Here is a 12,866-nt window from a genome sequence, read left to right on the forward strand (position 1 = left end):
TTGTTCTTGAGGAAAGTGCCCTGGAGAGAAGTGGGGTCCGGGGTGATGGGGGGTTCTCACCTGCTGAGCTGCAGGGGTGGTGATTTCTGGAAGGAGATGAAACCAGCGCCTTCCCTTTTGGGGCCTGTGACTGATGAGTCTCTGCTGTGGGGCTTCTAATGTGGGCTCTGTAATCGACAGTTGTTCCTGTAACTGACACTGAGTGGTCGGCTCCCCCGCCGAGCCCCCCTTTCTGGTGACCCCAGTCCACTGTACTGAGGTTTCCCTTCATGCATTTTCACAGTTCTAACCAGTTTTTGGTGGAGAGTTGTGGAAAACTGGAATTCCAGATCCCGCTGCTTCTCCTGCACCCAAGACACAGGGGCCGCCGATGTCATCCTCCCACGAGTCTCTTGCTAATGTGTGGCCTCCTACGCTGGCGAGTGGTCTCTCTTCGGTGGGTGAACTGGGTCTGGGAGGACGTAGCCTCCATCACGAAGCTTGATGTGGTCTCTGCTCCAGTGACCTGGTGCTGACATGATTGTTCCTAAGAGTAACTGACTCTGCGGTGATTTCAAAGTGCAGTGAACTTGTCACAGCAGCACAAATACCCTGTATCTCCACACTCAGACTCCCCAGCTGTCGTTTCTTTACCACATTTGCCACTTATACTTCAGTGCCTTTTACCCCGAACAGGGACACTCTTCCACGGAACCACCACATAACCCTAAATGAGGAAATCATCCCCGTTTCCAGATAAGAGCCCAGACCACAGGCCCACTTCAGCTGTCACCAACTGCCCCACTGTCTGAAATGTCCTTCTCCATTTGGATCCAGTTTTCTTTTTCTGGAACTGCTCCCAAGACTTTCCCTTATTTGGGTAACTTTAATGGATGTAAAGAGCAAGTTGATCCCGATCTGGGTGGCCTTTTCTGGATGGCTTGTTACGGGGCTGTTTTCAGTGTCCATCCACGTGGTGACATGCATCAGTCCTTTATTTTTTCACTGTGACTAAACATAATAACATTTACCACTTAAAACATTTCAGGTACACAGTTCTCCGGCCTTAGCTGAGTTCCCACGGTGGTACATCATTGTCTAGAACTTTTTCATTCTCCCCACAGGAGACTGTATGCATGAAACACCAACTCCCCATTCCCCTTTCCCCTCGGCCCTGCAGCCACATTCAACTTTTGTCTCTAGATACCTCAAGAGGTGGAATCATACAGTATCTGTTCTGTGAAAGCCAGCATCCTGTCCTTGTTCCCAATTTCAGAGTAAAGCTGTCAATCTTCAGACTTGAGCGTGGTGTTTGCTATAGATTTATTGAAAAAGATTACCCCTTATTCCTGCTTTCAGGAGTGTTTATATCAGCAACAGACATTGGATTTTGGTTAGAACCTTTTCTGCATCAATTAATATGACCACATGTTTTTATTTAAAAATTTATTGCGGAGTATAACATTGCTTGGTTTCGCTATATTGAACAACCTTTGAGATGTTTGTGAAGAGACACTTACGATGCACAATATATTTAAGAGCTCTTAGTTTTGCAGTTTTTCTGATCAGGCTTCTTACATCTATTTTAAGACAGGTGTAGGAATGTATTTTGCTGATTTTGTGATGATTTCATTGGGGTTGGTATTAGTGGTTAGGACTGGCGTTAGGGGTTAGGGTAATGGTTGGGTTAGGGTTAGGGTTAGGGGTCTCCCTGTCTTCTTCTGCACAGAGCCCATTCTCCTCCAGTAACCAGAGTGATCTTTTTGGAACATAACCTTTGGGCCTCTCTGTGGTCTGCTCCCCTCCTGCCCATCCTCTCCAGCCTCACCTCTCCCACCACGGCCTGCCCCTCTGTGGGCCACCCAGGGGTGTGATTGTCCTACATGTGCCTCAGGCCCGAGTCCAAGCCTTTGCATTCACTGTGCCCTCTGCTAGGAGCACTTTTCTCTCCCCATGCTTCATGTCTGGCTTGTTTCCCCATTGGCTGGGCCCCAAATTGCCCCCTGAGGACCTGACTCATGTCTGCTGGTTGAGTGTGCCTGTCTGCTATTTAAATGTAGTGCCTGCCTTTCCGATGTGAGCAATTTGCTAACCTGCCAGTGATGGGGCAGGCATATGGAAGTAGCCTTAGTGTCTGCACAAAAAATCAGTCTCAGAGGGGCTCACCACACTTACCTGACGATGGGGGAGCTGCTGTCCCCATGGTAGGGAGCAGGTAGTCCCCTCAAAGGGGGACCAGCCATGTGAGGCGGTTGGACAAGACTCCCAACTTCTTGTCTGGGCAGATGTAGACCTGGACCTGGAAGCTTACACCCTTGGATTCAAGGCTGGGGCCTAAGCAAGCTCCTTCTTCTTCCAGAGGTCCTCTTTCCCCTTCCCTGACCATGGGCTGGACCTGATTCCTGACCTGGGGGAGTTCAAGGGTGACCCCTCCTAGGAATACCAGTGGTTTACTGAGGACCTTGTCAGCAGGATGCCCAGTAGCCTTCAAGGGAAGACCCTACAGGAGGTGGAGACAGCTCTGTGGGGGCCGGTGACATCCCACTCAAAACAAAATGGGGAAGGTGGCCGGCCCTGCTGGTTCTATCCAGACTGTAGGGCATAGAAACAAGGGCTGTGCCCCAAGGTGCTCCACTCCTGGCAGGTGGGGACAGGACCTGGGGGTTTGCCCAGGAGCTCAGCACAGGGGGAGTGTTCTGGCTCCAGCATGCTAGAGCCCACGTGGGGTTGCATGGGCTTCCAACCTCCTAAGCCTTAGGCTCCCCTTTATAAGATGCAGTGCTGACGGCCCTCATCTCCGGGAGCAGAAGGTAGGGAGGCCCCATGGGCAGACTCACTCAGGAGAGGCCAGGAGAATGGCTGTTGCTTAAAGTAGCCCAGGGCCTGCCCCCTCGAAGAAGGTGAACATGTGCACAGCCCCCAGCTTTGGGGTCCTGCTGCCAGCCTCTGACAGTGACCCTCCTCTCACCCTGTCCCCTGTCCCTGTAGCTATGTGGTCTTCCTGGAGCTGTTCCTGCAGACGGCAAAGAAGCACTTCATGGTGGGACACAGGGTCACCTACTACGTCTTCACCGACCAACCACCTGCCGGGCCCATGTGTCCCTCTGGAAGGGCTGCAGGGTGGTGGTCCTCATGGTGAAGTCCTCGAGGTCCACAGCACCCACCTCATTGCGGACACAAGGTCACCTACTATGTCTTCACCAACCAGCCGGCTGTTGGGCCCGTGTGCCCGTCTGGGAGGGCTGGAAGGTGGTGTTCTTCGTGGTGGACACAGGGTCACCTACTAGGTCTTCACTGATCAGCCAGCTGCTGTGCCTCATGTGCCCCTCTGGGAGTGCCAGTGGGTGATGCTCCTCATGGTGGACACAGGGTCACCTATTATGTCGTCACCAACCACCAGCTGCCGGGCCCATGTCCGTCTCTGGGAAGGCCAGAGGGTGGTGGTCCTTGAGGTCCGTGGCGCCCCGTGCTGGCAGGATGTGTCCATGCAGCACATGGCGATGATCAGCTTCTGCGAGCAGCACTTTCTCCGCGAAGTGGATGACCTGACATGTGCGGACGAAGACCTGAAGTTCATGACCACGTGGGTGTGGAGATCCTGTCCCCACTATTTGTCACTCTGTACTCCAGTTTCTACTGGGCGGCCCATGAGAACTTTAGCTACGAGCGCCGGCCACAGTCCCAGGCCCACATCCCTAGGGACCAGGGCGACTTTTACTATATGGGGGCCTTTTTTGAGGGGGGGGTCTGTGGTGGAGGTTCACTGACTGACCTCGGCCTGTCACCAGGCAATGGGGGTTGGCCTGGCCAATGGGATGGAGGCCATGTGGCCTGACGAGAGCCACCTGAACAGATACCTGCTGGACCACACGTCCACCAATGTGCTGGCCCCAGAGGACCTGTGGGATCCGAAGCTGCTGGGCTGAACCCCGGAGGCCATGTGGGACCTGCAGCTGCTGAGCTGTCCCCTGCAGGCCATGTGGGACCCGTGGCTGCTGGGCTGTCCCCTGCAGGCCATGTGGGCTGTTCCCCAGAGGCCATGTGGGACCTGCAGCTGCTGGGCTGTCCCCTGCAGGCCATGTGGGACCCGTGGCTGCTGGGCTGTCCCCTGCAGGCCATGTGGGCTGTTCCCCGGAGGCCATGTGGGACCCGTGGCTGCTGGGCTGTCCCCCAGAGGCCATGTGGGACCCGCAGCTGCTGGGCTGCCCTCTCCTCACCCGGGTCATGGAGAAGCTGAGATTCAGGCAGTGCCCAAGAATCACCAGGACATCCAGAACTCATGAGGGGCTCGCCCCACCTCCGTCAGGGTGGCCACTCTGAGCAGAGCCATAAGAGCAGGTTCCTTCTTCTGTCCCCTCGACTGTGGAGTCCAGCACTGCCGGCTCGGGCATGTCCAGGGCCCCCAGCCACCCCTGTGCCCAGGAGGCCTGCCTGCGGGCACAAGGTCCTCTTCCTGTGGTTGGTGCATTTTGATAATTTCTGGGTCATTTGCAGCTGCTAACGGCTCCAGTTTTACGTCGAATGTTTTTCTGTGTCAATGCTGAGCAACCATCTTTAAAAAGAACAATTGAGGGAAAAGGTTTTCTCCCTGGTTCTAAACAGACATGGCCTGGTGGGCTGGGAGCGGCCCTGCAGCAGCCTTGGATGCCATGCCGCAGCCATGGGGCTTCAGAGTAAGGGGTGCCCGAGCCATCTCTCCGACCCCCAGTCCCCTGACTGCCAGAGGCTGTGACTGCTAGCATGGCCTCGATGAGCGTGGAGCCCTCTGGGGTATTTCCGGTTCCTGCCTTGGTTTTAAAAGGCTATTTCTGTGCTGGTGGTGTGGGCATTGGCTCCGTCTGGGTGTGCGTCCTGTTGGGATCCCTCAGTGTCCACTGGAGGGTTTGCACTTGTGGACTCTCTCTGAAACATCTGCCTGCACTTCATCTTAGCAAGCATTCACTGAGTGCCTACTGTGAGCTCGGTCACCAACAAGGGGCAGAGCGTGAGAGCGAGAACCAAGATACAGGATCCCTGCTCCAGGGCCCTCCTGGGACTCGCGATGGCCCCGTCCTCCTGACTCACTACCTTCCTATTGTGGTGTAATGGACATACGACTGATACTGTTAAGCACGTTTCAGGGTACAATTCAGTGGCAATACGTACATTCACTGGTCTGCACCTGCCACCTCCATCCATCGCCACAACTTCTTCATCATCCCAAACTGAACCTCTACCCACGAGACCCATTCCACCTCCCCAGCCCCAGCACCCTGCAGATCCTTCTACCTCTATGAATCGGAGTGCTCCCCATCCCTCATGAGTGGAGTCCTCCAGTATCGGTCCTTTAAGGACTGGCTTATTTCACGTAAGATAGTAGCCTCAAGGTCAGTCCCCATGAGCCTGGACCTGAACCACTTTTCCCCCAAAGGAGTGGCTCAGCCCTCTCCTGTCTAAGGTGAGCCTCCTCAGTCCCCTCTGCTCCCCTCACCTTCCTTCTCAGCCTGAAGATGATCCCAGCCAATCTGCAGCTTTGAAGACGTGTTCAGTCCAGATGCTAGACACACACCTGGGGGGCCTCGGGCCTCACCTACCTCATCTGTCCATGTCAGGTGCCTGCACCCCCACCATCTGGCCACTTGCTCCTCCCACAGGTGTCCCCATCTCAGGAGAGGGAAACACCAAGTCCAGACCCTTGGAGACCTCAGTGAATTCTTGCTTGCCACCAACTCTCCCAGTAGTGAGGTGGCTACTGGAGGGCATTCAATGTCCTAAACATTTAAAGGCATATGTGAATCTCTGCTTCCCAGGGCAACGGGTAACAGTTGGGGCAAACAGAAACCAAGTAGACTCACTGGAAGAAAGGCTGAGTGATGAGGAGCGTTAGGGAAGAAGGGTCTGGAAGCTCCGACTGTCCCCACCTGATCTTCAGATGCTCCCCAGTTCCTCCTGTGCCTCTGGTGTCTTCCTGGAACCCTGACCTGGCTGTTTTCAGACAGCTCGCCCAGTGGTACCCTCACTTTCTGGGAGGGGGTTTGCTGAAATCCGCAGTGTATCCTGCTGCCCCACCTGGATCACATCGTCTGGGCCATCTGAGGACCCAAGACTGTGAGTCTGTGGCCTGGAGGGATTCTGAGCAGAGCTGGTGGGATGGGAGGGCTGCTAGGCACAGAGGCAGGTTTCCAGAAAGCTACAAAGCTACCTTCCTACAGTTTTTGAATCAAAGCCTTGAGATCTTTAAAATGCCAGCAATGTTACAGCATGGGCCAGAAAAACAAATGTCCCTGTGCACCCAACACCACCTAAACTATTGGCCACTTCTTGTCACTTGAGCTGAGTACAAAGGATTGGGAGTGGGGACTTGAGGGAGGGGTCCTGGGCCAGACTGTGTTTGGGGGACAAAGGCCATCCAGACAATCTTGTGCTGGGCCTAAGGAGGCGGCCTGTGTGGAGACCCCAGCTGGAGGCTCTGCTGTCTGCTGATGCCCCCTCAGCCTGCCCCAGTGCACCTGCTGCTGGGGGAGCGCCTGCCCCCTCCTCCCTGCGGAGGGCTCTCTCCTGCACCAGCGGTGCCTCCTCCCCTGCCAGCCGCTGCCAGCCTGCAGCCTGGAAGTGTGGATACCCTGAGTTCCTCTAGCTGTGGGGGAAGCGCCTGCCCCCTCCTCCCTGCGGAGGGCTGTTTCCTGCACTAGCGGTGCCTCCTCCCCTGCCAGCCACTGCCAGCCTGCAGCCTGGGAGCGTGGATACCCTGATGGCCTCCAGCCCTGGGGACAGAGCCAGTGCACGTGGGACGTGGTCTCCCAGCAGGCCTGAGCGCCAGGCCACCACGGTGCTCGCTCTCCTGCGGGCTCACTATGCCATGCCCTCCCTCAGGCTCCCTGGGCCCAAGTCCTCCTCTGCTTGGAGACCACCCTTGGCCCAGGCTCTACACGCTGGGACTGGGAGTGGGTCATCTGGACCTTCTAGACTCGTGCTACTATGCCTGTGACACAGGCACGGTCCGGCCTCACAGACTGCTCAGAGGAGACCCAGCGCAGGAAGAATCAAGCTGCTGCAAGGGAGATGCCAAGTGACCCAGAGTGAGCACACAGACCTTGCACAAAGCACGGGGCTTGTGGGGCCCAGCACAGGATGCGGGCACCTAGCCACGGGTCACGGGAAATCCCAATGAGGGCAGGCCTGGTGGGGAGGGCACAGAAGGGCTCCAGAAGAGGCAGGCGACAAGGAAGACAACAGGACAGAGCTTCCCAAGGAGGTCGATGGAAGAGTGAGAGAATCGCAGAGGCCTTGGGAAGACTTGGAGGCCCTGGAGATGTTGGTTAAGTGCTCTCATTTGGTCAGAAAAGGTGTGTTACAAACCCCCATCGACACTGGATGATTTACTCTTCGTTGGTTCTGGGAATCAGTGCATACCTGCTATGAGAACTCACATTGCGTTAAGTCTAGGATATACTTACTTTTCAGGACTAGATTTTTCTAGAGGAAGTGCTAAGCATGAGTCTCTCCATTCTTTTCTTTGGCAACTGGTCTCTGTTTTCAGGAGCAGATTCCTGGTGCTCATCACCCCTGCTCACCCTGAGGACTGGCCCCTGTCACCACCCACAGTGGATGTGACTGCATGGGTTGGGGGGTGCTCACTGATGAAGCCCCAGTGCTCAGTACACAGCAGGGACCCCAGATCCTCTGCTGAATGAGGGAGGGCCTGAGGGAGGATGGGAGTGAGGGAAAGAGTGAGGGAGGGAGGATGGAAGGGGTGGAGGGGAAGGAAAGAGGCGGGGGGAATGAATGACGGAGTGAATAAATGATGTAGGGAGGGAGGGAGTGAAACCACGGAAGTAGGGTCCTTACATCAGGAGCCATTATTTGGGGTGAGGTCCGATGGCATCATAGCCCGGGCCCTAGATGGTAGCTCAGGGCATGTCCAACTGTCCTCCCAGTGCTGACCATCCTTCTCCTCGGACTTGCTGTCATCCGGGATCCTCTCCACCTCCTCCTCAGACAATTCTGAATGTTCCCAGGAGCAGGGTGGCAGGAGGGGAGTCTCAGGAGGGGCTTCCCAGATCCTGTGCCCAGAGGAAGCTGTGACAGTAGCTACAGGGCATCCTATCATGAGGACTGGAACCGAGGATCCCATCCATCTCCTTGGGCATTAGCGTTGGTGCATAGCCTGCTCTCTCCACCACTGCTGTGATGAACACTCCTGAAAATACATCTGTGAAAAACCGAGTGAGAGTTTCCAGGGTGAGTCCGAGGATGAGCATGCTAGGTGATGGGTGCACCTGTGACCTGGGGTGGGTACTGCTCACTGCTCTCCCAGACAGGGGTGCCCATTGCCCTTCTCTCCAGGGGACCTGCGGGGGACATCTGTGTCCTCACATTCTCCCCAGGGCTGCTGGTCCCCAGACCAGACACTTGCTGGTCTGGGGGTGACCAGCGCTGCCTCCATAGGGTTTCCTTTGCTGGAGTTCTTCCCCAGAAGCTCCTGCATCTCTGACACATACTCCCCCCGTGCCTATCCTCCCCCTTGGACTTGCATGTGTTTGGTCTCTGTCCCTGTGGAACCCAGTGACTTGGAGCACGGTTTGGACCAGAGGCAGGGGAAACCTTTCTCTGGCCTTGGGTTGTGAGCAATGCTTTTGCCCTTTGTGGTGTGTCTACTAGCTTTCTGCATTTCCCTGGTTTCTGTGTGGGTCACAGGAAGAGCCAGCTGTTTACTGTCTGAAGTCAGGCCGTGGTGTCCCAGCAGGAACAGGGGTCTCGGCCCTGAGATTGTGCCCATAATTCCTAAAGTGGTCTCTATGATTATGTCTGATCTGTAATCCATAGGGGATTTCAGTATCGAATAAGGGAAATGCTATGTCAAATAAACACAGAAAAAAACAAATCCCCTTTGAAAATAGGTGGGCAGACACGTAGGCACCTATTGTGTGATTCCACTTATAGAAACATCCGGAACAGGTAAAGAAACAGAGAGAGCAGCTTAGGGGTTTTGAGGGGCTGGGTTGGGGGAGAAATGAGCAGGGAGGGCTTCTGGTTCAGGGACTCCTTTGGGGAAGGAGATATTCTGCAGCAATGTTCTCTGGTGGGGTGGCACAACATTGTGAATATACTTAATGTGCATGACGTGTTCAATTGAAAACAAGTAATTTTACTTAAAACAAATAATAAACAGTATACAGAACATGAAAAGATAAAGTAACAGTCAATATGTACCAGAGAGAAAGAACATAGGGGGAGGGGATGAAACATTCTGGCGGGACATTGGGTTCTGGTGAAGGAACTAAGGGTAATTGCACAAGGAGCTCTCCCTGCAGGGCTGTGGGCTCTGGATGTGGCTCTGGGAGCCCTGCAAGAGCAGGAGTAGGGGCAGGGGTTGGGATAGGGGCAGGCACAGGAGCAGGGACAGGTGCAAGAACAGGGACAGGGACAGGAGCAAGGGGAGGGACAGGGTCAGCAGCAGTGGCAGGTGCAGGATCCAGGGCAGAAGCTGGCTGAGGGGCAAGAACAGGAGCACAGGCAGGGGCAGGGGGAGGGGGGCAGCAGTTCTGGCAGGGGAGGGGGCAGGATCTGGGGCAGGATCTGGGTCCAGGGCAGGAACAGGAGCACAGGCAGGGACAGGGAAAGGGGCAGCAGTTCTGGCAGGGGAAGGGGCAGGAGCTGGGTCAGGAGCTGTGTCCGGGGCAGGAACCAGAGCACAGGCAGGGGCGGGAGCTGGGTCTGGGGCAGGAACCAGAGCACAGGCAGGGGCAGGGAAAGGGGCAGCAGTTCTGGCAGGGGAAGGGGCAGGAGTTGGGGCAGGAGCAGGGTCTGGGGCAGGAACAGGAGCACAGGCAGGGGCAGGGGAAGGGTCAGCGGCTCTGGCAGGGGAAGGGGCAGGAGGTGGGGCAGGAGCTGGGTCCAGGGCAGGAACAGCAGCAGAGGCAGGGGCAGGGGCAGGGGAAGGGTCAGGGTCTCTGGCAGGGGCAGGGGAAGTTGCAGCAGTTCTGGCAGGGGAGGGGGCAAGAGTTGGAGCATGAGCTGGTTCCAGGGCAGGAGCAGCAGCACAGGCAGGGGCAGGGGAAGGGGCAGCTGCTCTGGCAGGGGTAGAGGAAGGGGCAGGAGCAGGGGCAAGAGCTGGAGGGTAGGAACAGGAGCACAGGCAGGGGCAAGGGCAGTGGCTCTGGCAGGCGCAGGGGCAGGAGCTGGGTCTGGGGCAGGAACAGGAGCGCAGGCAAAGCAAGGGGCAGGGGCAGGAGTTTCATCCTTTGCAGGATCAGGAGCACAGGCAGGGGCAGGGGCAGGGGCAGGAGCAGGGGCAGGATTTGGGGCAGGGGCAAGAACAGGAACACAGAGAGGGGCAGGTGTGGGGGCAGGAGCAGTGCCGGGCTCAGGGGCAGGCTCTCCGTGGGCTGGTTCTCCAGCAGGCTCTTCCTGGACAGCTTCAGGCTCTCCGTGGGCAGGTGCCAGGTCACCTGCTGGCTCCTGGTCTCCTGCTGAAGTCGCTGCAGGCACCACCCCTCCCTCTGGAGCTGCCCATGAACTTGGAGCCGGCTCTAGTTCCTCAGATGGTGGAGCAGCTGTGAGAGGAGAAAAGCTCACCCACGTGCTTGCCTCTCCCTGTGCCTTTGCAGAAACAGAACCCAGCCCAGGAGCTCCCAGAGAAGCCACAGCCAGGAAGGAACCCTGACCAGGATGTGTCCCCGACTGCAGTCCACCCACTGGGTGCTCTGAGCCCGGTCCTTGCTCCTGGACCCACACCAGCCTCTGGGGGCTCCTCTCTGTGGGGCCAGCACTGACCCATCCCCACACACCACACACACCCAGCCCCAGCCTTCTCACCCTCGGGCTCGGCCTCCGTGGGCTCTGGCTCCTGGATCACACTCACTGAGTGAATGACTACTGGGGACAGTGGCCTGGGCGGAGTCAGAATCCTTCCCAGGTGATCCCCTGTCCCTGCTCCTGGAGAGGAGGGCGTGTCCACCAGCTTCCTCTCAGTGTCATCCGTGGCCATCTGCAAAGACAGGGACCGGTAGCCGGCCCAGAGGCATCACAGCCCTGCCCGGCTGTCTTCACTGTCCTCCTGCCCAGGCCCCCTGCTGCTCCCAGATCAGACACAGACCTGTGCGTGCACAGCCCTGCACCTGGGATGCAGTGACCCATCCCTTCAGGGCTCGGGATTAACCTTGGGCAGAAGGGCGCAGCCCCCGCACACCCTGTCCCACCCAGCCAGGTGTGAACATGACCTGCCCAGTGGACATTGACCCCTCATCAGCCTGCTCCTGCTCGGAGTGGCCCCACCCTACAAGACTCCTCTTTACACACACACACACACACACACACACACACACACACACACGGAGGGGACCTGGGGCTGCACAGTCAGATCAGAGCGTGGGGCTGGGCCAGCCAGCTCTGGGCCTCCTGGTGTCACCTTTCGGTCCTTCCTGCCAAATGGCCAGAGGCGTCGGGGAGCCCTGACAGAACATCCCCAGCGAGGGGAAGTGTTTGCAGGGCGCGCTTTCCTCAGCCTGCAGCCTCCGGACTTGGGGATGCAACACACAAACATGTTCTTCGTTCGAGGATCTCCAACGAAATGAGCTGGGCAGGGGGCTGGCTCTGGAATGTGGGTGCCTGGTTACCCGTGTTCCAAATTCTGTTGGGGTCTGTTGTCAGGGAAGTGAGGTCACCACCGCCTGGGGTCCCCTTGCCCGACTTCCTCCGCAAACAAGAGCCCCCTGGGGTCCCCCTCCCCCAGCTGCTCAATGCTCACCCTCCACCCCATGCCCCATCCATACAGTGATACCCACACCGCCCACCCACAGCCCCCAGGGGGCCTGGGAGCAGCCAGTGTCCCCGCTGTGAGGACGCAGAGCTGGGTTCAGACCGGGCTCCTGCTCGTGCCAAGGGCTGTGACCCTGGACAGACCCTGTGCCTCTCAGGGCCTCCCCAGGCTCCCCATCTGCACAGTGGGGTGTTCTGGCTTCTACTTCTAGGGACACCATCAGGGGTAGGACCTCTACATACATTCTGTACCTGCTATCACAGGAGGCTGGGGCACACACTTGGCAATGCAAGGATGAGTCAGGGGCTGGGCGGGGCATGGAACACAGCTCAGAGGGGCTGGGTCTGCTCTGGGGTCCAGGCAAAGCCACCCCTTTGTCCCAGGCCCCGTGGGAAAGTTGCAATGAACTGATTCCAACCTTATCCCCTGGCGACACAGACTTCCAGGGGCTCCCATTAAGGTGAGGCTCAGGTCCCCGGGCCTTGTCTGTGCCCATGTGCGGGGCAGTCTCCACAGTGGTTCCCGGGCATTCCTGAATCCTGGTCACACATCCCTGGGGAGTCCCCTCCCGTCCAGGGTGGACAGCCCGTGTGACTGCACTCTAAGGAAGAGAATGGAGCAAAAGGATGGGATGTCATTTCCAAGCTGATGGAGGAAAGTCTGTGACTTCTCCTGGTTCCCTCTCTCCTGTGTTCAGTCTCTGTCTCTGTCTCTGAGTGTCTCACAGGAGCAGGATCCGCGGGCTCCGGGGACGATGTGAGAAACCCTCAGAAGTCTCCCTTGTCCCTGTTTCCCTTTCCTGTCCTGGTGCTCAGTTCCTTCCTAAGGCCTCCTCACCATGCCCAGAGCACTGACTCTGGAACCTCTTCCAAATGGGAACCCTGAGGCTGCACCAAGGAGGGTCCTGACCTTGGTCCCCCGAGCAGTGGTCAGTGCTCTGCCACGTTCTGCATACCCAGGTCCTCAGCCCCCCAAGCCCCCAGGCTGCCCTCTGCTCAGAAGGACCTCGAGGGAGTACAAAGCATTTTCCCAGGACTGGGAGCACAGTGGGTCAGGGATGGAGATCCAAGGCCAGCAGGCTCTTCTACAAGCCTGTGGGATCCTGGGGACAGCCCGTCTCTACAGCCCAATTGATAGAAGAGTAAGC

At 57.3% G+C, this 12,866-nt stretch overlaps 1 pseudogene; it reads left to right on the forward strand.

The window, feature by feature from the left end:
• The first annotated feature begins 2,160 nt into the window (after positions 1-2,160).
• On the forward strand, positions 2,161-3,905 carry LOC113241077 (histo-blood group ABO system transferase-like; annotated as a pseudogene).
• Positions 3,906-12,866: the final 8,961 nt, after the last annotated feature.

This window comes from Ursus arctos, unplaced genomic scaffold, assembly GCF_023065955.2.
Source record: "Ursus arctos isolate Adak ecotype North America unplaced genomic scaffold, UrsArc2.0 scaffold_30, whole genome shotgun sequence".
NCBI lineage: Eukaryota > Metazoa > Chordata > Mammalia > Carnivora > Ursidae > Ursus > Ursus arctos.